Consider the following 19,823-nt stretch of genomic DNA (forward strand, 5'->3'; position numbering starts at 1 on the left):
AGTTCATTAGAGAGGTATGACAGCTTAAAGGAGTAAACCCATGTGGATGAAATCCTTTGCTTTCCTTGGGGCCAAGAGAAGGATTCTGAGCACAGAGATAGGGTAGTAAAAACAATAATACCTTTTCATTTTTTTTTCAGGGTAAATGCTACCATCTTGGCTTTTTGTGGGATATTTTATTATGGCTGACATTTTATTATAGTGCCAAGTTCCTGGCACATGGTCCAAAAATGCTGTAAGTCTTGTCACCTTCCCAGTTCCTCACAGCTTGCTGTACTGTATTTTTTTGGTATATTGTTCCCTATAACTCCCCAAATTCTAAAGCTGCCTTAAAAACTTTTGGGAACAGTCCAGTTTACAAATCAGTGGAGTCAGCTAGGAATGTTTCACTGATTTAAGTTAATCTGAGTAAACCTTCCATCCTGCTTTAAAACTTGTAATCTTTGTCTTATGTTTTTCAAGCATTTGTGAGATGGAGAAGCATGCTGATGGCTTTAAAGTATTTAACTGCCTCAGCACTCTCAAAATCTCAGCTGAGCAGCAAAGCCAAGGGCCAGGCTCCAAGAGCACCCTCCCTCCCCTTGGATCATACTGGAGGTTTGTTTGTTTGTAAAAATCAGCTGGAAAGAATCTGAGCTCTGGCTGAGCTTGACCTATGTGATGGGTGAAGTGTCTGACCGTGAGGCTTTCAAAGGGTCTGGCATAACTATGGGAGCTCACAGTGTACAGTGGTACTGGGCTGGAGGTTCTCAGTCAGGAGCTGGCTGACAGGTAGGAACCTCTCAGCTGGGGTAAGGGACCAATAAACAATAAAATAAAGGACTCCAGTTCTCGCTGGTTTGTGCAGTTCTAATCTGAGTTATATTCAGAGAACCAAAGGTACTGGAGAAATCTGCAAGATTATTTAGGATCTTCTCAGAAACCAGATGATATAAGAAAATCATCTGGAAATCCCTTTTCTTAACAAAAGATGAAAAGAAAAAAAAAGGCAGGGTATTGCAGGTCAAAAGTGCAGTGTCATAATAGGCAGCAGTGTGTCCAGGAAGGGGAAAGTGAGGACAGCCTAGGAACAGGTCTTATGAAAGCAATAGGAGAGGGAATCCCCTGAGTCCAATTTATATAAGGAAATTCCAGAAGGCAGGAAGCAAACACTGTGGTTCAGCCACAGTGGGAAACAGGGCTTTTGTGGCTTTCTGTGGTCACTCAGGGTGACTTGACATTTTGAGTACTGATGGGGGGGGATTGAGGTGAATCATCCCAGGTAGAAGGGGAATGAAAACTCCACAGTCATTCAGACCACATCCTGACCTCTTGAATCCAGCTGGAAATATGCTACTTCTTGCACTTCCAGGGAGTCCCAGACATCATCATTTTCTCTTTCCTGACAGTGCTTCAGAGTCATCATCAGGTGTCATGGTGGCCTTAAGCTTACACCATCCACACTACAAAATAACTTCTGAGTAACCAGGATATGGTAGAAAAGTTTCACCCCCTGGCTTTGAGCAGGTGCTTTATAGCCTGTGCTATGCACATCCTACCCCATCCTACTCATATCCACGCTAAGCAACATGGACCATTTCCCTTTTTTCACTTATTTATCTTTGTGCCTTTTTATTGGGGTGATTTCTCTGCTGCTTGGTTACATATTGGTGTTGGATTGTGCATAATTGTCATGGTTGGTTTCTTGCTTGTTTGGCATAATTTATCTCCTTCATTGGAAAAAAAAATTAAAACAAATATAAGGAAGAACTGAGGTGACTGCAGAGCAGGTTGTTTTTCATGTCCTCATTTTCACTTGCTGTTTGAATTTGGTCTGCCTTGAAGGGCCAGTTGCCAGTGATTGTATCTGCACACACACACATACACCACAGATACAATGAACTTTTCATAGTCAGGCTTTACAAGTAAATGGAGGGTGCTTGTGTTCACACAGTTAGTTTGGATTCGTTCATACATGCTTTTGAATGCTGCCTGTAAGCTGCTTCATGACCTCAGATGTCACACAACTTCCTTTTTACATCCGATACTTAAGTACCAGGCTGCTGAAGCATCTCTGTGTGAAGTGGATTTCAGAGTCTTTGCAAGAGAGGTTTTTGCTGAAGCATTCCATAGAAGTATGCTCCAGTAAATATTACCTTTAGTTCAGATTAAAGTATGAAAGACTTAATTTAATAGTATTGCAGAAGTCAGGTAGTACTGAAAAATGTAGGAGTCCTAGAACTTCTTTACAGCAGTTTTTTAACAGGTTGAAAGTTTAAAAGTATTAAAAAAATCATTGCACATAAATACTCCTGTATACATATTTTATAGTGCAAGAATTCAAGAAAGATCAAATTCAACACAAAGTTCATTATTTAAATATAAATGTCAATTTACAAGTGATAGAGTAGCCAAGTCATACCACTGTGGAAAGACAGGGCTTCTCTTGCTTGCCATGTTTCTCCAAATTTCTTGCAGTGAGTTGCAGGCATGTATAAGCAACACCCAACTTAATAATTTTCAAGGCATAGTGCAAAACACAAATTTTATAATTGATAATCACAAAGGTCCAGGCTGGGGAATGAGAAATTACCTAGATATAGGGTTAGCTGAGGACATAATTGCCAAGCACACTATCATACTAGAAAAATGCGTGTATGGAATAAAATGATTTCAATTTGCATATTTGGCGCTGTTTATTTTCTCGTTCCCTAAAGCATCGAGGATAGACATTTCATACCAGCCAAATGTCATAAAACTGGCTCCTGCCTTGCACTGGCATGCTGTACAACATGTATTTTAAACCCTACCAGCAGCCTCCCTTCTGCTCTGTAAGTACAATGCCAGCTGCCGCCGGTCAGCCTGATCTTGCCCACTCGCGGAGCGGTTGTTGAGTGGGAGGAAGCTGGGGTAGCAGCTGGGCTAAGCATGTGCCCAGCCCAGAGCCAAGATAACATTGCTGAGAATTTATTTCAGTGTAATGGCTGATCTGACTAAAGCTATTTGGAGATACAGTCATGCAACTTCTATCCATGGTGCAGATACATACAGGGTGTGAAAGTTTAATGCTTGTGCATCTGAGGGCTGTGATCTCATTCTCCGCCTGGCCACTTGGGAATAGGAGATTGCTGATAGTTAAAGTCATAGTGTAATGAGTGTGAGGTGATAAGAAAATGTGGAGGAAACCTGTATTCATTACATGAACAAATATGATAGAAACAAAGTTAATCTGACACCAGTTGCTCAAAAAGTTAGCTGTTTAAATCTAAGCTGCCAAAATTCAAGTTTATTTCATTCTAGAGTAGACTCATGTGCATCTGGATTCAGTTATCTAAATGTAGATCCTGTGTAATTTTAAATGCTTGTGAGACATACCACCTGCTGTTCCAAGAAACGTCAAATATTTTGCAAATTCAGTATCATATGCAAGCCCGTGCTACCGCCAAATGGCTTGAAGTACCTAAGTTCTCTAAAGTAGCACAAGTACACAAGTAGCACAAGAACCTACAAGTATTCCTTGAATACTTTACACAATTTCAACACCATGACCTCATTGTCTTAATTCAAAGCTAAATCCTACTCCTAAAAATTCAGTGACACCCATTCCAAATAAAACAGACTTCAAAGCTTCAGCTCTGCAAGTGTCCATCACAATGCTGGCACTAATAACTACCAGTATCACACTGGGTTAGTAGTGATGAGGACTTTGGACAGGAGTAACTTGTATTAGGCTTGAACTAAGATGGAGGACAACTGATCTCATTATTCTTTGAAAATATGAAGATTTTTGATTCCTTGAATGGCTCAGGAAAACAAGAATCTCACAACCCTTCAAATTTGGAAAGTAAAAAAATATTGCTATATTGATAATGATGAATGGAACAACACAGTATTCTCGCACCTAATAAGATGTCATCAGTTACTGAATCCAGTCTGGAAGCTGGAGATGTTACTGGACTCTTCTCTGGAACCTGTTTTCATGCAATATTTCATCCAGCAAGGAAGAAAGACTTGCAAGACCTCCTTGAGTCTTAAGTTTCTTTCTGAAACATGGCAATTTGTGATTGATAGCAAAATGAAGGTTGAGATTTTTCCCTGGAAAAAGAACATCTATTGCTACAATCTTATGGATAATGGGCTCTCCAAAGAAGGAGTAAATCCTTGCCCACATGAGAAGTCCTCTCCTGCACAGCTGTGTCAGTAAAGAGCACTTGTGCAGATGCAGTCTGTTCTGAAGAGGATTTTTTCATGTAAGGGGAACTTTACACTTTTGCTCAGGTCAGTGAAGCCCTTCTGTGTCTCTTCTCCATTGGTATGGCATTTCACTACATGTGGTAGTAAGGTCTGGATAATTGGGGGTTTCCCTGCAGACTTGTTTTTCCAGGTCATTCATGAAAATGCCAGATAAAACTAGTTCCGGTATCTGTACCTGGGGATACTCCAGTAATTTCTCCATCCTGTATGTGAAACTTAAGCCCTATTTTTTGTTTTCTGTCTTTTAACCAGCTTTCCAACTCTTAAGTAGCGCTTCCTCCAGAATAGTTGCATTTTGATAAACTTTAATGCAGAAGAGCTTTCAGTTATTTTTTCCTGCCCTGTTTGTTGTTACTATATATTTATTCCATCTGACCTTAATTAAGATAGATTTCTGTGGCAGATGCTAACACTCACCAAGCAGTCATCGTATCTTTTTTCATAGTACTGCCAGGTGATCAACTACCCCTAAAAGACTTTAAATCTGTAAAATCTGCTGTGCTGTAAAAATTTAATTTGGCACAGATCTGCCCAGACACAGGTCTCAGACACAGCCATAGGCTTGGATTCCATCGGGAAGTACAAAGGAGAGGAGCATGTAGGGTTGTCCTGTTCCCCAAATGTGCACATGAACATGGCTGCTGAAGGTCCCCTCGTTGCTTTGCAATGATCATGGCAATTCCCAGCTTGAGCTAAATATGGTTTAAGAAATTTAATTTGTTAATAAACATGGTGCTACTTCTCACCGCCATATCACCACTGCATGCCACAGTGTCTGTTCTGAATGTTGAGTGGAACCACACATGAAATATGCTCCATGGTGTCCATTATGACACTTTTGTTTCTACTGCAAAGGATTAGTAACTCCAATCCTTTGGCATGAGAAGAGTCTTATGCCTTTATCCTTCATCCTTTGATTGTCTTGGGTTTTATCAGGATACTGTCAGGTAGCTAATGATGGGTTTTGTGCAGCAGCTGATTTCTTAGGATGGGCCCCATTTATATACAAAAGCAGTCACCCAGCCTTGGTAGAGCAGACCTCTCACCTGAGTGTAGCTAAACTCCAACAAATCTCATTGTTGGTTCATTCAACCATATACACAGATGAAAGAGTATTTCACACTGGTTTTTACCTTATTTGAGAACACTTCATAGTCTAATATTGCCACTTAAATTTAGAGTATTTAGTGTATAGTAACTGATGTATTGCTTATATGGAATTAAACCTTTAACTAAAAAACCATGTTTCTAGCTATGAAGTATAGGGTATGTATTTTTATTTTGCATGGTGTGTTTAGTAGGTGGCAGTCTGTCTCTTCCTTTCTAAATGTTCCTGAGTTATTGTCATGATAAAACTTCTAATTCTGTAAAAGAGAGAAACAAAATGTAATTTTTACCTTGACAGAACTTTGGGATGGATGAAGCAATTTTCTGAAGTGTCTTTAAAAAAAAGTTTCACCTTGGGACAGAAAACAGAAAAGAAAGATTTAGCCTGTTAGAAGATTCAGGGGTGTTAACACTTATATACTTATGTACCTATGCAGACAAAATAATAAAACCCTAGTATTTCCTAAGAAATCACCAGCATGCTATATAATTTCTAACAATGCATCCGAGGATGCTGCACAGCCCCATTATCCAAATGTCTGCAAGCTTCACAATATTCAATGTTTTTTCCCATACCATCCCTGCTAAGGAGAGAATGCGAACAGAGAACCAGAAAGACATTCAAAGCACTGCTGAACAAAGACCACTGCACTGAACTTGAACATCTGAGCTTGTTTCTGAGTTTGTTCTGGCACACAAACTGCTGTGGCTCAGCCCTGTGATCTGTGGCTCAGCCCCTTTGCCCTCCCTGCTGCAGGGGAAGGAAGCATCCAGGAGAGGACACACCTGTCTGACACCATCAGCAGCCCTGCAGACTGGTGTGTACCTGCTCAGCCCTGCTCACACAGGCGTCAGCCTCAGCTAATTCTGAGCAATGCCAGTTGGCCCACACAAACCACAGGGACTGCAGAACTCAGCAAGGTTGCTCAGTGTCCCTGGGTTCTCCAGGTGAGAGTGCTATGCTCTGCACAACCACCCTTCCTGCACTTGCAGGGGTGGTCAAAGCTCTGTGGCTTGTGCCTTGAGGCCGGCTGTGATAGCTAGTGGGACCTGGCTGGCACCTGTCTTAAATCTAAGCAAATTTTGCAGCAAATTAGACCTATCACATAGTATTGAGTTCAGCACAGAAAAAACACCAGCATTTTCTAAATCACTGCTAAAGAAAACAGATAGTACTGCAAGACTGTAGATGTTAATCAAAAGGGGGGAGATCTGATTTAATATTCCTCTCACCCTGGTGAGATTCAGATTGTCCTTCCCAGGATATTGCACTCCTTGGCAGCCTACAGACAAGATTGTGGTAATGGTCATTTATTCTACAGGCAGAATGTGAAACTAATGAGAGAACAGAAAGCAGAAAAGTGTCTAAATCTGCAGGCTACTATTTATAGGTACATCCTCAGCAAGGAGAAATCCTTGTTTCTGCCTCCTGCTTCCACACTGATCTGTGTGCTTGATCCAATGACCTATAAAGTGGTAAATTCAACACAACGTGGCAGGGGTTTTATGCTGTATGAGGCAGTCATAGTAAAGTGTAGAGTGGGGTGATGTTAATCAATAGTCACCACGACTTCTAAATTGTCTCTCTCAGTCAGAGATCGGTGAGATTGGAGATTGGTGTTAAATTACTGCTAATAGGTCCTTCCCACATGGGAAGAATGGGCGAGTGTCAAGACATAAGAGTGGGGTGAGAACAATGGGTTGGAACATGAAGGCAGATGCTGAGAATGCTGGAAGATGGAGCTACTCCTGCTGGTGAAGGAGGCACTGGACAGATAGGAAGCTAGAGCCAAGACAGAGCTATGTCAGTCTGGGTGTTTGCAGAGAGAATGGGCTGCACCAACATGAGGAACAGCACAGTGGGGAACTGTTTCTTTAGGTAAGAAATGAGAACACTGACCTTGCAGACGTCTGAGGAGATTAATTTTTTTTTTGTCTTTCTTTTTCAGTATATACAGCATTTTATTTGGGAGCTGCATATCTCTCAGGCTGGGTCATATAATGGTAGTGCTTCTGCTTTTTCCGCTCTGTGTCGGGTTGTGTGAAAAGGATCTGTCCATGATGCTGTTATCCCAGCTCTGGAGACTTCCAGTGGTTTCTTGGCCTTCAGGATCTCACTTCCAAGGCTGTTGCCCTAGCTGCTGTTTGTCTCTGCACCCACAACCACTCTGAAATCAGGCAAGATTTGTCCTTGTGCTGGCGCAGTGCTGGAGGCAGCAGGGGCAGGTGGGCACTACACACAGGATTTTCATCCTGTAGAGCTGGATATGCCATGGGGCTGCATGAAACTGAAAGGAATTCTCATCTCCAGATAGGAGGATTTCCTTGGGCCTGTCCATGTTTCAGTATATACAGAAGTCCTTCAAAACAGAATCATCTTGGAGAGACTTAAGAGGTTTCAGCAATCAAGGCAAGTGATGTTTAAGATTATGTCCCTGCCAAACCATACTCATGGTGCTACACATGTATTTCATGGGATCTAATAAGAAAATAGAGTCAGTAAAATTAGTCAGTGAATCAAATGGCTAATGTCCTTCTCTGGTAGAAAAACAATCCAAAAACATCCTGGCAAATATAAATGAATGGTCTTCCCTTAGTTCAGGGAGTACTGCAGGATATGCTGGTGTTTCTCTTTATAAGGATAATATTTCTTGCTAAATTAGGAGATTTTAATAAAGGATTTTGACATTATCTTGAGTTACAGTCAGCTGTCATTTATTTTCTATGATCATAACAACATGACAAGTTTTTCTTGGCATTCTAGACACTTTCAGAGAACATAAGAAAGATATTTTAGTTGGGTGAGAGATACAGTACCAATGAGAGGAGGACTATTAAATCTAAGGATTAAGGACAGGGATGTGTTTGATGCCTAGAAGCTCCTATCTCTAAACTGCTAGTGATTGGTTAAATAAGATTTAAGCCAATTTTCTCCTGGTTGATGGGCACCAAAACCTTCCTTTTGGTGACAACTGAAGCCTGAATGAGCAACAAGATAATGGATCATCCTGCCAGTTATTCAAACCATTCTAAATTTAAAAAAAATATGAAGCTGAAGCATTAGGACTTGACCTCAGACATAATTTACGTAAAGAATAAACAGAGTAGTTGTTTTCGGAAAGTTACATAAGCAGTACTTTCCCTTACCACCACACTTGAAATTAGTTACAATACCTCACTTAAAATATGTCAGACCAACTATTTTGAATTGCTGAGCTATAGAATAGCTTGATAAATGGATTGATATTTGTTGTCTCAGGTGGCAAGCTATGATTGTTTCTTTGTGCTACATCTCTTAAGTTGTCAATTATAAAAAATAGCTACATTTCACAATTTGCAAATAGTTTTATAAAAAAAAGCACTACATTTGCTTCAGTAATGTTACCTCAGTTTTCAAAGCTTACTAGAAAATTTGATTTCAGTATCTACTTTCATGCTCCCTCTTTAAAAATTGCTTCTGTAAAAAATGTTGTGGAACTAAATCAAGTTATCCTACAGAACACAGTATGGATACAGTTGGAAAGGACCACAGTGGGTCATCTGGATCAACCTCCTCACTCAAGCAGAGTCATTCCAGAGCACATGGCACAGAATTTTTTCCAGATTGTTTTTTAATATCTCCGGTGAGGGAGACTCCAGTAGATTCAGTAGTGAGCAGTGAATAACTGAAGCAGTAAGTCAGACATAACAAAGTCAGCATTTAATTTCTGACTCTTGAGCTTTAACCTGCCACTATTGAGGCAAGACAAAATTTTGCACTGGTGGACTGTCAGGAGAGCCCTAAGCTAGCTCTGAGTGATGGCTTTGTCTACAGCCCTGCTAGATGCAGATGCTGACTTGGCCACAGAAGCAGTGTATTGCTGTGAGCACTGCTCTGAGCCTGAGCTAATGCTGCCTGGGGCCTGGTTTCAGGGTTGCACAGCCAACAGTGCTGGTGCCCTCTTGTCTGTGAGGATCACACAACAGCTGTGTGCTGAACGTCCTGATAGACTGCCAGCATACCCTGGGTGCTCTGCTGGCCTCAGACCCTGCTGCTGCAAGTCTGCACAGGTCCACTTGCCTCTGGGTTGTGGGCCAAAGAATGGACAAGAAAGAGAGATTTGCTGGGCTCTGTTTTGGTCTTTTTTTTGCCAATGCTCTTTGAAGATTTTATAGACAGCGCAGCCTTAGCTTATGGAGAGCGATGGTGAAGGACAACTCCATGGCTCTCTGTTGCATGTCAATACTGATCTTCCTATTTAGTGGTCATTCTTTGACACACTAGCTATTCTCCCTTGCTTTACAATTTCATTAGTAAGAGATTTTTAAAAATAGATCCTCTTCATAACCACAGTGCATCAGAGAAGAGTCACTACCTTCCTTCTTTCAACTTTGAATGAATCACAGAGTTAATCTTGGACACCTAGAAAACTGTATTTCTAAATATCAGGCAGCTATTTAAAACCTGTGTTCAGCTGTCATTATGTCCTGATAGAGGTTGTGTGGCTCTGAAATGTTGAAAAAATGCACTATTTGAAAATAAAAGCAAGTTATAACACACCAGACTGCAAGCATCTGTACTGTGAAGGCTGGATGGAAAGCTTAGAAAAGAATACAGAGTGGAATTGCATGCTGACAGCTCTCAGGCATTTTTATTCAAATGTTTCATTTAGGATGATTTAAGACCTCCATGAGCAATGCCAGCAGAATCAATAAATAAATGCAGACAGTCTATGAGGATGCCGCTGTCATGGGAGAATGATGAACAAATGCCCACATATCATATTCCTGGGCGTCCCAGCTTGTCCTCCACCCTCATGAGGCGGGCTCTGTGAATTTCTGAAGTGGTTTCAAAGTGAGGCACTGACTCCTGATGGTGTACAGATGTGACTTCCCTAAACACTTGCAAATGTGCCTGTGTTCACACACCCAGATGTGCACATTGCCATGCTTCTGTGATTAATCCTATGGCCTGAGTGGTGAGACACTACATCTGTATCTAAGACATTTCTTCTGATCTCTCCTCAGAGTTGGTAAATCCTTAACACCATTGAAGTAATTAAGAGAGTTCCATGCTTTCACACCTAAGGAAAAAGATGGAAGATGTGGATCTAAATATCAAGCACAGACTTGAAGCTGTTACTGCTATGGGTGTCCTACTTGAGTATTACCTTTTGGCTTAAACAAACCCACCATCACAGTGATGGGTTGGAACTATCCCAGTTTCATGAAACTCATCTCTCCCATTTTTTCCTCTACTGACAGTAATAAGTAATTCAACACAGCCTGCAATATCTCCTATCATCAAAACCACTCATGCCATAGGAGTCCACACAGCACTTGTGTAAAGGGAAGGACACAAACAGATCAGTAATCAGAAAGGAGGGACCTTCCAGGTTTGCATTTCTTTGTTACTATTACAATATCCATTTCTTACCATTATAGTATCCATTAAGTTGGTAACAGTGTTCATTACAGATTCAGGGCCAAAGAAAGAAGTGGTCTTTTAGATTGTAAACCCTTGCAATGCTCATGTATCTTTCTGAAATAGAATAAAGCAGAGCAAGTGCTTTATCTGAGCTTGTTAATTCACATGGTCTAACAGATGAGTTAAAAACTCCAACAATTTCCTTTCTTACTGAGGAAAAATCCAAACTTAATCTTTGATGTTCTGTGTTATGATCAAACTAAGATGTGACAGGTTACTGTGATTTTTAGGCTCTGTATTTTGGCCTCTTATGTGTTTGCTGTGCTCCAAAACTGAAAAGCAGATGTAAACTTGTTGGGTCAGGGATCACATCTTCTATTTAGAATGTAGTACAGTGGCACCTATGAGGCACACATTACAAAGTACAACTGCAACAGTAGCTGACATTCCAGAAATTTAGCAGGAGGCAACCAGATTTACTTTTCCAGACATTTCCCTCCTCTTCCAGCTTTTTAGTTTTGAAGTGCTTGAGTTAATCTCTGACCTAGTGCCAAAATAATCCTGAGTTGATACGAGAAATAATTTCTGGATTTGTGAGAAAGTTGTGTGGTAATTTATGAGAAGTCTTTTAGAAATGGCCTCACCATACTTCTGCTCTTTGGCACTATGAATATAGAAGCTGTTTATTTTCTCTACAGTAATCAGGGATACATGACTTTAATTTCAGTAACTTTCATGTAATCATTTCAGTTAATATAAGAGAAAAAGACATTTTTAAGTTTCAGTCCCAGTGTGAAAATAGAATTTTTCAATTTGTAAATTCATTTGGATAATCTGGGACTCACTCCCTTTTGTAAAAATTTATCAATCTGTCCCAGTGCCTAAAATGAATATACATCCAGTCAGATAAATTTCTCTAAGGATATGGAAATGTCATGGATTTTAACTAAGTAGGTTCAGAACATTTTAGTTGAATTACTGTAATCTCTGTGCACCACCCTCAATCACAGGGCTAATCTAGATGACTTTTAGGGCAACTTTGCTTCATCTTTTATTTTTCTACTAAGCCAGTAGTTTTATTGTGAGGTGACTCAACAAAAATCAGACAGCGTTAACCAGTGGGGGCAAATCCTCATTTGCATTAACATGTGTCCTGAAATAAAGCAAAAATAGCATAAAACTTCACTAGCCTGTTGCCATGACATCAGGAGGTTACAGCACCCAGCCTTCTCACAGGGATGCCTTCCTGGTGGCTTTTCATAGAGAGCTTTCTTCAAGAACCTGTCTAAGATCAGGCAGAGAGACGATGGCATGGACACCTAGCCCTGAGCAAATCCCAAGGTGTCTGGGTCCCTGATTCATGCATGGAAACTCAGCATTAGACAGGGATTGCCCAGGCTGACACGTGTGCTGTACTCATGGCTTTACACAAACAGACTGGTGTGCTGCAGGGGGCTGACAGGTCACTGATTTCAGGATGCCTGATCCCAGTAAGGTAAAACAGGATTCTTTAATGGGTACCTGTTAAAGAAAAGTTTCCACATGAAATTAGAAAATCCAGATCTGCTGAGGTATGTTACCTCCCATTTGACACCTTTCAGATCCTAACTCCCAAAAGATCACCTGTCAAAAATCAGGCAGCTGAAGGAGGGCAGGCAGCAGAGACAGCTGCTGACTACTCCAGATATGGGAAGGCACATACCAGTGGAGGACTTTCTTCAGTGGCCTTTTATGACCATTTTCTCTTGAAGATGGTTTTTATGCCCCACATGAAAAAAATTGCATGTGTTTGAGATATTAAAAACAATGGAAATACCAAAAACTATTCTTGATGCACATTGTCCTACTGACTTCTGCAATATTCTAGGAGAATAGCCTGACTCCAGGGATAAAAGAGTCTGCTATTTACATTTGAATTGTATTTGAAATCACTATTGTATACACAGGAAATGCAGAGAATAACATCAAGATTAGCAATAGAAATAATTTCAGCATTGTATAATATAAAGGGCCTTGGACACTGGTAAGACTTTGATCCTGTTGTAAACAGGATCACTGATGAGCTTCAGAGCATTTTGACCCAAGTGCTGGAAAGATGAGCTCAGATGTGGATCTAGTTTCTGGTTTTGGAAGTGACAGTACATTCAGCTGTGTAGTCCCACCTCCTCTTTCTTGTTTAAAGGTGGAGCAGCAGGATACAGGCTGTAACAACAACCACTTTTCCTGGCTACAGGAGCAGGAAACTTTGGGATGAGGAGAGAGTAGAAGACTTCATGTAATAAATAGCTTAGCTCGACTCAGTGCCTTTGAGCATTTCTTCCAGAGTCCTAAATTTAGATATTTAAACATTTGAGAAGGGTAAGTTGATAAAATGCAATGACCTGTAATGTGCCAGAGTACAGATTAGGTAATCTGACCTTTTCAATTGAACAAGAGAAGTTACAAACTCTGTATATATTTATTATTAGTATCATTATTGTTCAAGTGAGTGGTTTAGATTTTTTCTGGGCTCTGCTTCTGATTCCCAAGAAGTGCATAGGTCTTTGGCAGGGAAGTGCTGTGTTAGGGTTTGGCTTGTGTGCATCTGGAGGATGGATTTCTTTTGTGCTTATAAAATACAGGTGGGATGCAAAATTTTCACATATTTCAGAAATTAATCAGCCAGACAAAGAAAGAAACAGCCAAAATAAAATATGGATTTTCCACCCAAGGATTTGCTAGAGTTAACATAATTTTTAAAAAATACTAAATTGGTTTAATTTGTGCTTTTCTGATCATAGCTAAGAAAGGAATACCAACAAGAGCCAAAAATATAATGTCTAAAGTCAACATATGAATAAATATCTAAATAAATAATGTCTAAAGTGACACACTCCAGAAGAAGAGACACAGAACCAGTTTGGACTCACAGAAGATTGATGTGCAAGATTCCTGAGTTTCTTCTGCAAAGCCCAGTGATGATGCCCACCCTGAAGGAATTCCATCACTGGGGCTGTCTCCCATAACCTGCCCAAGCTCTGTCCTACAAGTAGCATCACTTTTACCTCCACAGAGGTGGTCTTCATGGACTAATTTTAATTATGATATTTAACCAAAGGAGATTTAAACACTTACTTAAAGGGAATACCTTCCTTAGTTGGCCCTAAAATGGAAGAACTGGCATGGTTTCACACAAAATTTTAGTTATATCACATCCTAAATAGGGCATATGTTGAGAAGTGGTGAATGAAGTCAAATAAACTATAGGGGAAAAAAATCTTCTTATAATTAGAGACAGACTGCAAAAAAATTCCATCACACCAACAAAACATGAATGCTAAGTGAAAAACTATCATCAGGCTTAATGATTCATAACCTATTATTTTATATATATCATTTAACATTAAAACTACTGCACATATTTAAAAAGTAAATAAGAAAAAGCTTATAAAAATATTAGTGACTAAATAGTATAGTTGATGGGTTGACAGTGCTTTTTTAGTGCCAGAGATCTCTCTTTGATAGTTTGTCTCTCTGGTATTCATGCCTGTCTGATTTTGTTTTCAAGCTATCCTTGTATTTCAGTTTTACCTTGCAAAAGTACAGACTTCTATGGAAATACCAACACATAGAAGTGCTTTAGAAGGGTTGTTTAGTTTTTTGTGGCAAGATTCAGGTGATATACTTCAGGTAATTTTTTTAAAAAAATTCTGCTTGATTTAGTATTTTCATTCTTCTCAGCACTTAAATAAACCTCCACTTTATTTATCCCTATTACCCAACATTCCCTTGATGAAACAGAGATTTTGCTGTGTACAACCTGCTGGGGGCAAAATAATTGCTCTTATGAAATCAACGGTTACCCCAAATTTAAATTGAAATAGTTGTTTCTGAAACTCTTAGGACATATTCTTGTCTTGCAATGAATTGAAATAATTTAAATTGGGATAGTGAATGCCAGCCTCCATGCTGCCTCAAAATCAGTGTAATGTTCTTCTAGTATTGATGTTTACTATTAGACATATAAATTCTATCCCTTCTTCCAGTGTGAAATCAAAATAAAGCAGACCAGACCCATTTATCCTTTTGCTGCTGTTTTGAACTTTTGGCTTGCTGTGCTGAAGAAAAAAGGTACCGTTTTCTTTTAAACATGTAGTTTAATGTGATCTTTGATATTTGCACTTCAAAAAGATTTTTTTTTTGGTCTGGAACAGTCTTCCACAGATGAGTTACAAACCCCTGAAAACAGAAATTTACAGTGGAAAAGCTGTCACCACATTAATTATGGTAGCATAGATGCAGTGCTGCTTCTATAGTTAGTCACTGCTGAAAAATAAAAACAAGGAAAAGGAGTTCTGACATAAAGTCTATCCTCACAGTACCCTGTGTCAAACATTCAATGTTTAGTTAACTGTGTTTCTAAAAAGTGATTGCTACAGTGCATTCCTTTGCCTTTTTTTTTTTTCTTTTGAAAACATAAATCTGGTTGTATATAAAAGATTACATTTCCACTGACAGATAGCAGCTGGAAAAGAGCAAAGATTACATAATATCAAAAAGCTTCATTGCATGATAAAAAATATGTTGGATGTTTACTTAGATGTTTACTTGGCTTACTCTTTTTTTTTAATTTTTTGAGCTTGAGTTCTTTGTCAGCAGTTTGGATTTCAGAGACTCTAAATTTAAAATTTTTTATCCATCTCCTGTAGGTCTTGGCTTCCTTGATTGCTTCTGGACTTATGCCGGCTCTTTGGGTTTTAAATGAATTTGGAGTATTGAAGTCACTTAAACACAATTTAAATGATCTCATGTGGTAAACTTAGTAGATATTTAATAGATTGTGTGTTTCTGCTTGGTGATACTAAGAGAATATATTGTAATATATTAGTATGTATCTATTTGGCACAGGGAAAAAGCATAAATCATAGAACAGTACAAATTTCATGATGACAATCTTCCAGGAAATATCTAAAGACAATTCTAAAGGAAAAATTGTCTGGTGATACAGCATGCTGTGCTGTAAGATTTTCTGGACTTCAAAAGGCATACAAAAAAGTATAACAAATAAAAAATGCTTATGAAGTGGAAAGAGATAACTTTGGTGCTACAAAGTACTATCGTAAAGCTGACACTGCAATCCAAAGATTTTGGCCTTGGCTGCAATATTTGTGAACCACTGAATTTTAGCTGTACACAGCATTATGTATTTTACCCTTTGGGAGGTTCAGAATGGGACAGAAGGATCTTTTAATGTGACTGAAGATACACCAATACAGAGAAGTAGCTGTAGAAACCCAACTGAGGTATCTGTTAAGAATCTGGGTGTAACACAAAAAAAAAGGCTTCACTTTTTTTGTTTGTTTGTTTTGACTTCTTCCAGACTGCTCTCTATGAAGTCTTCTGTGCCATTCTCTTTCTGCATAATTGTGTCATAATCACCTTTTCTATTTCCAACTCGGTTTTAAAACACATTTCTTCCTAACAGACTGCTGAACATTAAACCTTCCGTGGAAAGATGTGATTGCAGAAATCTGCAGAGAGAGCAGCCCTTCTCATTACTGATCCTGGGTGATAATATGGGATCTGGCATTACTGCAAAACATGTTCACCTAATTTCAAGCATTGCTGGGTGCAGAAGAGCTGTTAAGTGCATGTAAAAATTTAAGTGTTTTCATTATAATAATCTAATTTATGCTATATTTTGACTGGTCCTCATTTTCTCTTCCTTGTGTTATAACACACAGACCAGCCAGAAATAACAGCGTGAAAAATGCTATTACTAATGGTCCTGGTCACAAACCATCATAAGCAAAACGTGACGCTTTCCTATCATTGATGCAAAGCAGCAAAATCCTTAGGTCTGCTGTAGAAATCCTTTGCTGTCCCGTGTTACTGGAGATCTGAGTGATATCTCATCCTGGGATCCGCCCTCACTACTGCCTCTGACAATGTGCAGTGTGCTGGCAGCACAACCAAATGACAAATATCTTATCATCCAATGCTTTTGTGTTTCTGGTGTTTTTGAGGTAGGAACTGGGCCTAGCTCAGGTACTTGGGTATTTTCCTCACTAAAGATAGATAATAGGTACCCATAACTCAGAGCAATTGATGCACAGCAATACTCCACTGAAGACAGGGCAGTTTATAGGCTTCAAATAAGTTACACATTGAGCTGATGATTGTAGAGAAACCAAATAAAATCTGAGTTTCTTTACCTTTGCTAGGATTAACATTTAGTTAATTAATTCAAAATGAGAATGCACTTTTTGCTTTTTTTTTTTTACCTTAATGAAGGAAAGACCTTTCATCTGACATACTAAAGCAAAAGAGTACTTAATTCAGGATCCAGATTTTGCAATTTGGGTCCATCTGTGGTAAGAACAGAGTGTGAACTCATGGAAATGTTTGTGTGAATTTTTAATAAATTGTCACTACCCATTTTGATACAAGGTGGAAAACAGCGCATAAATGTAGCAAGGAACTGCCAGACAGAAAAGAGGCGCTTCCCCAGCAGAGTCCAGGCCAGCCCAGTGCTCTCCAGCCAAGTGCAGAATAACAGCCCCCACAGCAGCATTTAACTCCATCTCTGAGCTGCTGAAATGTTAATAATGGGGCACAGTCAGAAGCATTGAAGTCTCTTAAGGACAGGACACAGAACACCAAACACTGAGAGAAGCATTTGTATTTAATCTGGTAACCTGATTAAAAGTAGTTACTTCATTTTCAGAAAAAAAAAAAAAAGCCTATACCAACAAATGCAAACATTTGTAGTAGGTTCAGTATATGAAGAAAACATAAAGATTAAAAAAAGGGGTTTTTTTGTGGTCCTCAAATAATTTTCACTGATTTGTCTGTTTTTTCCAAGGAATTAGGAAAAGTTCATTTTAGGTCAAAGTAGTTATTATTTCATTATTTGATCATTTTTTGGCAACCAAACGATACAAACAGATATTCACATAGCTTTGGCTTGTAGTTCTGGTGATGGCTGTTTTCCAAGACGTATTTGGGAAGCTAGACCATTTATAAGAAAGGGAAGTATATTTGAGATTTCACAATTCTTTCCTACTTATTTACCCTTGCATGCAGTTTTCAGGATTGCAAAGAAGAAAAAAAAAATAATCTCTTTTTGATTTGAACACACAAATTTGAACTTAACACACAATGTGAAGAATAAAAATTCCTTTTCTGGGTAGAGTTTGAACACTCCTTTAGTAAATTTGGCAGACACACGGTAATAATCTATATTATGTTAAGATACGCAAATAGTTTTCTATGGAAACTAGAAAAAGCTGGAAATTTAAATCCCAGATGGAGTTCTTATTAAGGAAACATCATACTTTTGAAAATCCTATTTCTCCATCTGCATGTAATATCTTTGAAGTGTTTCTCTCTATAATTGCAATGATGATTTCTTTGGATCATACTCTTTATTGTTTATTGCATAACTCTACTCCTTCCTCAAAAGCGCAATCGCTCACCTTATCAGTTGGCAAGGACTTAATTCCATTTCCCCTTGCTCTGATCTGACTGGGGAAATGTGTTACAGTTGTGGCATCCTGGCAAAAGCTCCGTGAAGGGAGCTCCATGTATGGTTTGAAATTCCCTTCCTCCTCAAACCCTCTGCAGAGTTCTGTGCCAGGGACCCTTCTCTCGCCTCGTGGTCTGACTCATTCTGACTCACTGAGCTCAAGAAAGCAGTCAGTGTTACTCCTTTCTGGGAAAGTGCAAAGAAAAAGCAATTCTGCTCCAAATAAATGCAAATAAGTCAGCTGCAAGTATCTGGGGAAAAGCAGTTAGAGAAGTGAGAAATTACTTCTTGTCATCTCATATTCAACTGCAGTGTAATTTTGATCATTATCCTATTTTTCTTTCCTGATGGAGGGAATCAAGTTCATAGGCTGTGAATCCAACCTCAGTGCAGGAATTGGGTAAATAATAGGTCGCATTTAGTTAAATTTGTTTTTCAAGCTGTTGTTCAGAGGTGCTTATCCAGTCATTTCAGTTTAAGAGCATGAACAATTTCATTGACTTTGGTACATTGTTCAAGTGCATTGGCTTAAGCCTCCAGTGATTTACTGGGAGAAAAGTTGCAGTTTCTCAAAGAACTGGCTTCTCACCTCATTTTCTTGTGTGCTCCTGGGAAGATACTACAAAAGCTAGAGGTTCACCCTGCAGATATAAAAAAAAGCTAAATCAATTTCTTCACTAGAAACTGCTTACACTAGAGGACACTTGGCAACATTGCAGAGCTGTGGTGATAAAATACCTGCACCTGCCCTGAGAGCAGGGATGGAGGAGCAGCAGGAGGGTGTCTGCTGCTGAGAAGCCCTCTGCTTTTCCAGCTTCCATAGGGTGCACACAGGTGGTGCTGACTGTTCACTGGGAATTGCCACTTGGAACTGGATCTCAAAATACTGTAGTTTTCCAGATATAAAAGGAGTATTTCACACAAACGTTGTAAGTCCTGTAAACTCAAGTAGTAGCCAGATGGTGTCAGTCTTGTATTGAAGCTTTATAATTAGTCTCTCCTGGTGCTGAATAGATTCTAATAAATTCTGCTGCTCACATATTTTCTTCACCTGTACTTGCCTAATAACAAAAGAAAGAGAGAAAAGAAAAGAAAAGAAAAGAAAAGAAAAGAAAAGAAAAGAAAAGAAAAGAAAAGAAAAGAAAAGAAAAGAAAAGAAAAGAAAGAGAAAAGAAAGAAAGAAAGAAAGAAAGAAAGAAAGAAAGAAAGAAAGAAAGAAAGAAAGAAAGAAAGAGATAGGTGCCTTGCTAAAGTCTGCCATGAGCAGGTCACACAGAATCTCCTTGAACTACAGTGAACTTTTGCAGATGAAAAATGCAGTGCAAAATCTGCATTTCCCTTAAATCTAAGAGTTCCTTTCTGAAAAATTAACCAATCTGTATGTCTTGATTTATCTTGACAGAATAAACGACTCCTGTAGAAATGCTTATCAGCAAGAGACACAGAAAAGAAAGAGTGCCTGCATGACTTAAAATGGACTAAATCCACTCAGAATTGGAAGAGCCAGCAGCTGTGAATAACAGATCATTTTAAGTCAGGCACCATTACGACCACCACCACGACCACCAC

General features: G+C 39.1%; 1 long non-coding RNA gene across 8 annotated transcripts in view; it reads right to left on the minus strand.

Annotated features, from left to right (window-relative positions):
• The window catches only part of LOC120510694, an 81,736-nt gene that overhangs the window by 23,856 nt on the left and 38,057 nt on the right, over positions 1-19,823 (minus strand). For all 8 annotated transcript variants that reach the window (XR_005629554.1, XR_005629548.1, XR_005629547.1 and 5 more), the window contains one exon: positions 5,631-5,692. This is a non-coding gene — a long non-coding RNA (uncharacterized LOC120510694). The remainder of the gene's footprint in view (positions 1-5,630; positions 5,693-19,823) is intronic.

Source organism: Passer montanus, unplaced genomic scaffold (genome assembly GCF_014805655.1).
Source record: "Passer montanus isolate IOZ18808 unplaced genomic scaffold, ASM1480565v1 scaffold6, whole genome shotgun sequence".
Lineage (NCBI taxonomy): Eukaryota > Metazoa > Chordata > Aves > Passeriformes > Passeridae > Passer > Passer montanus.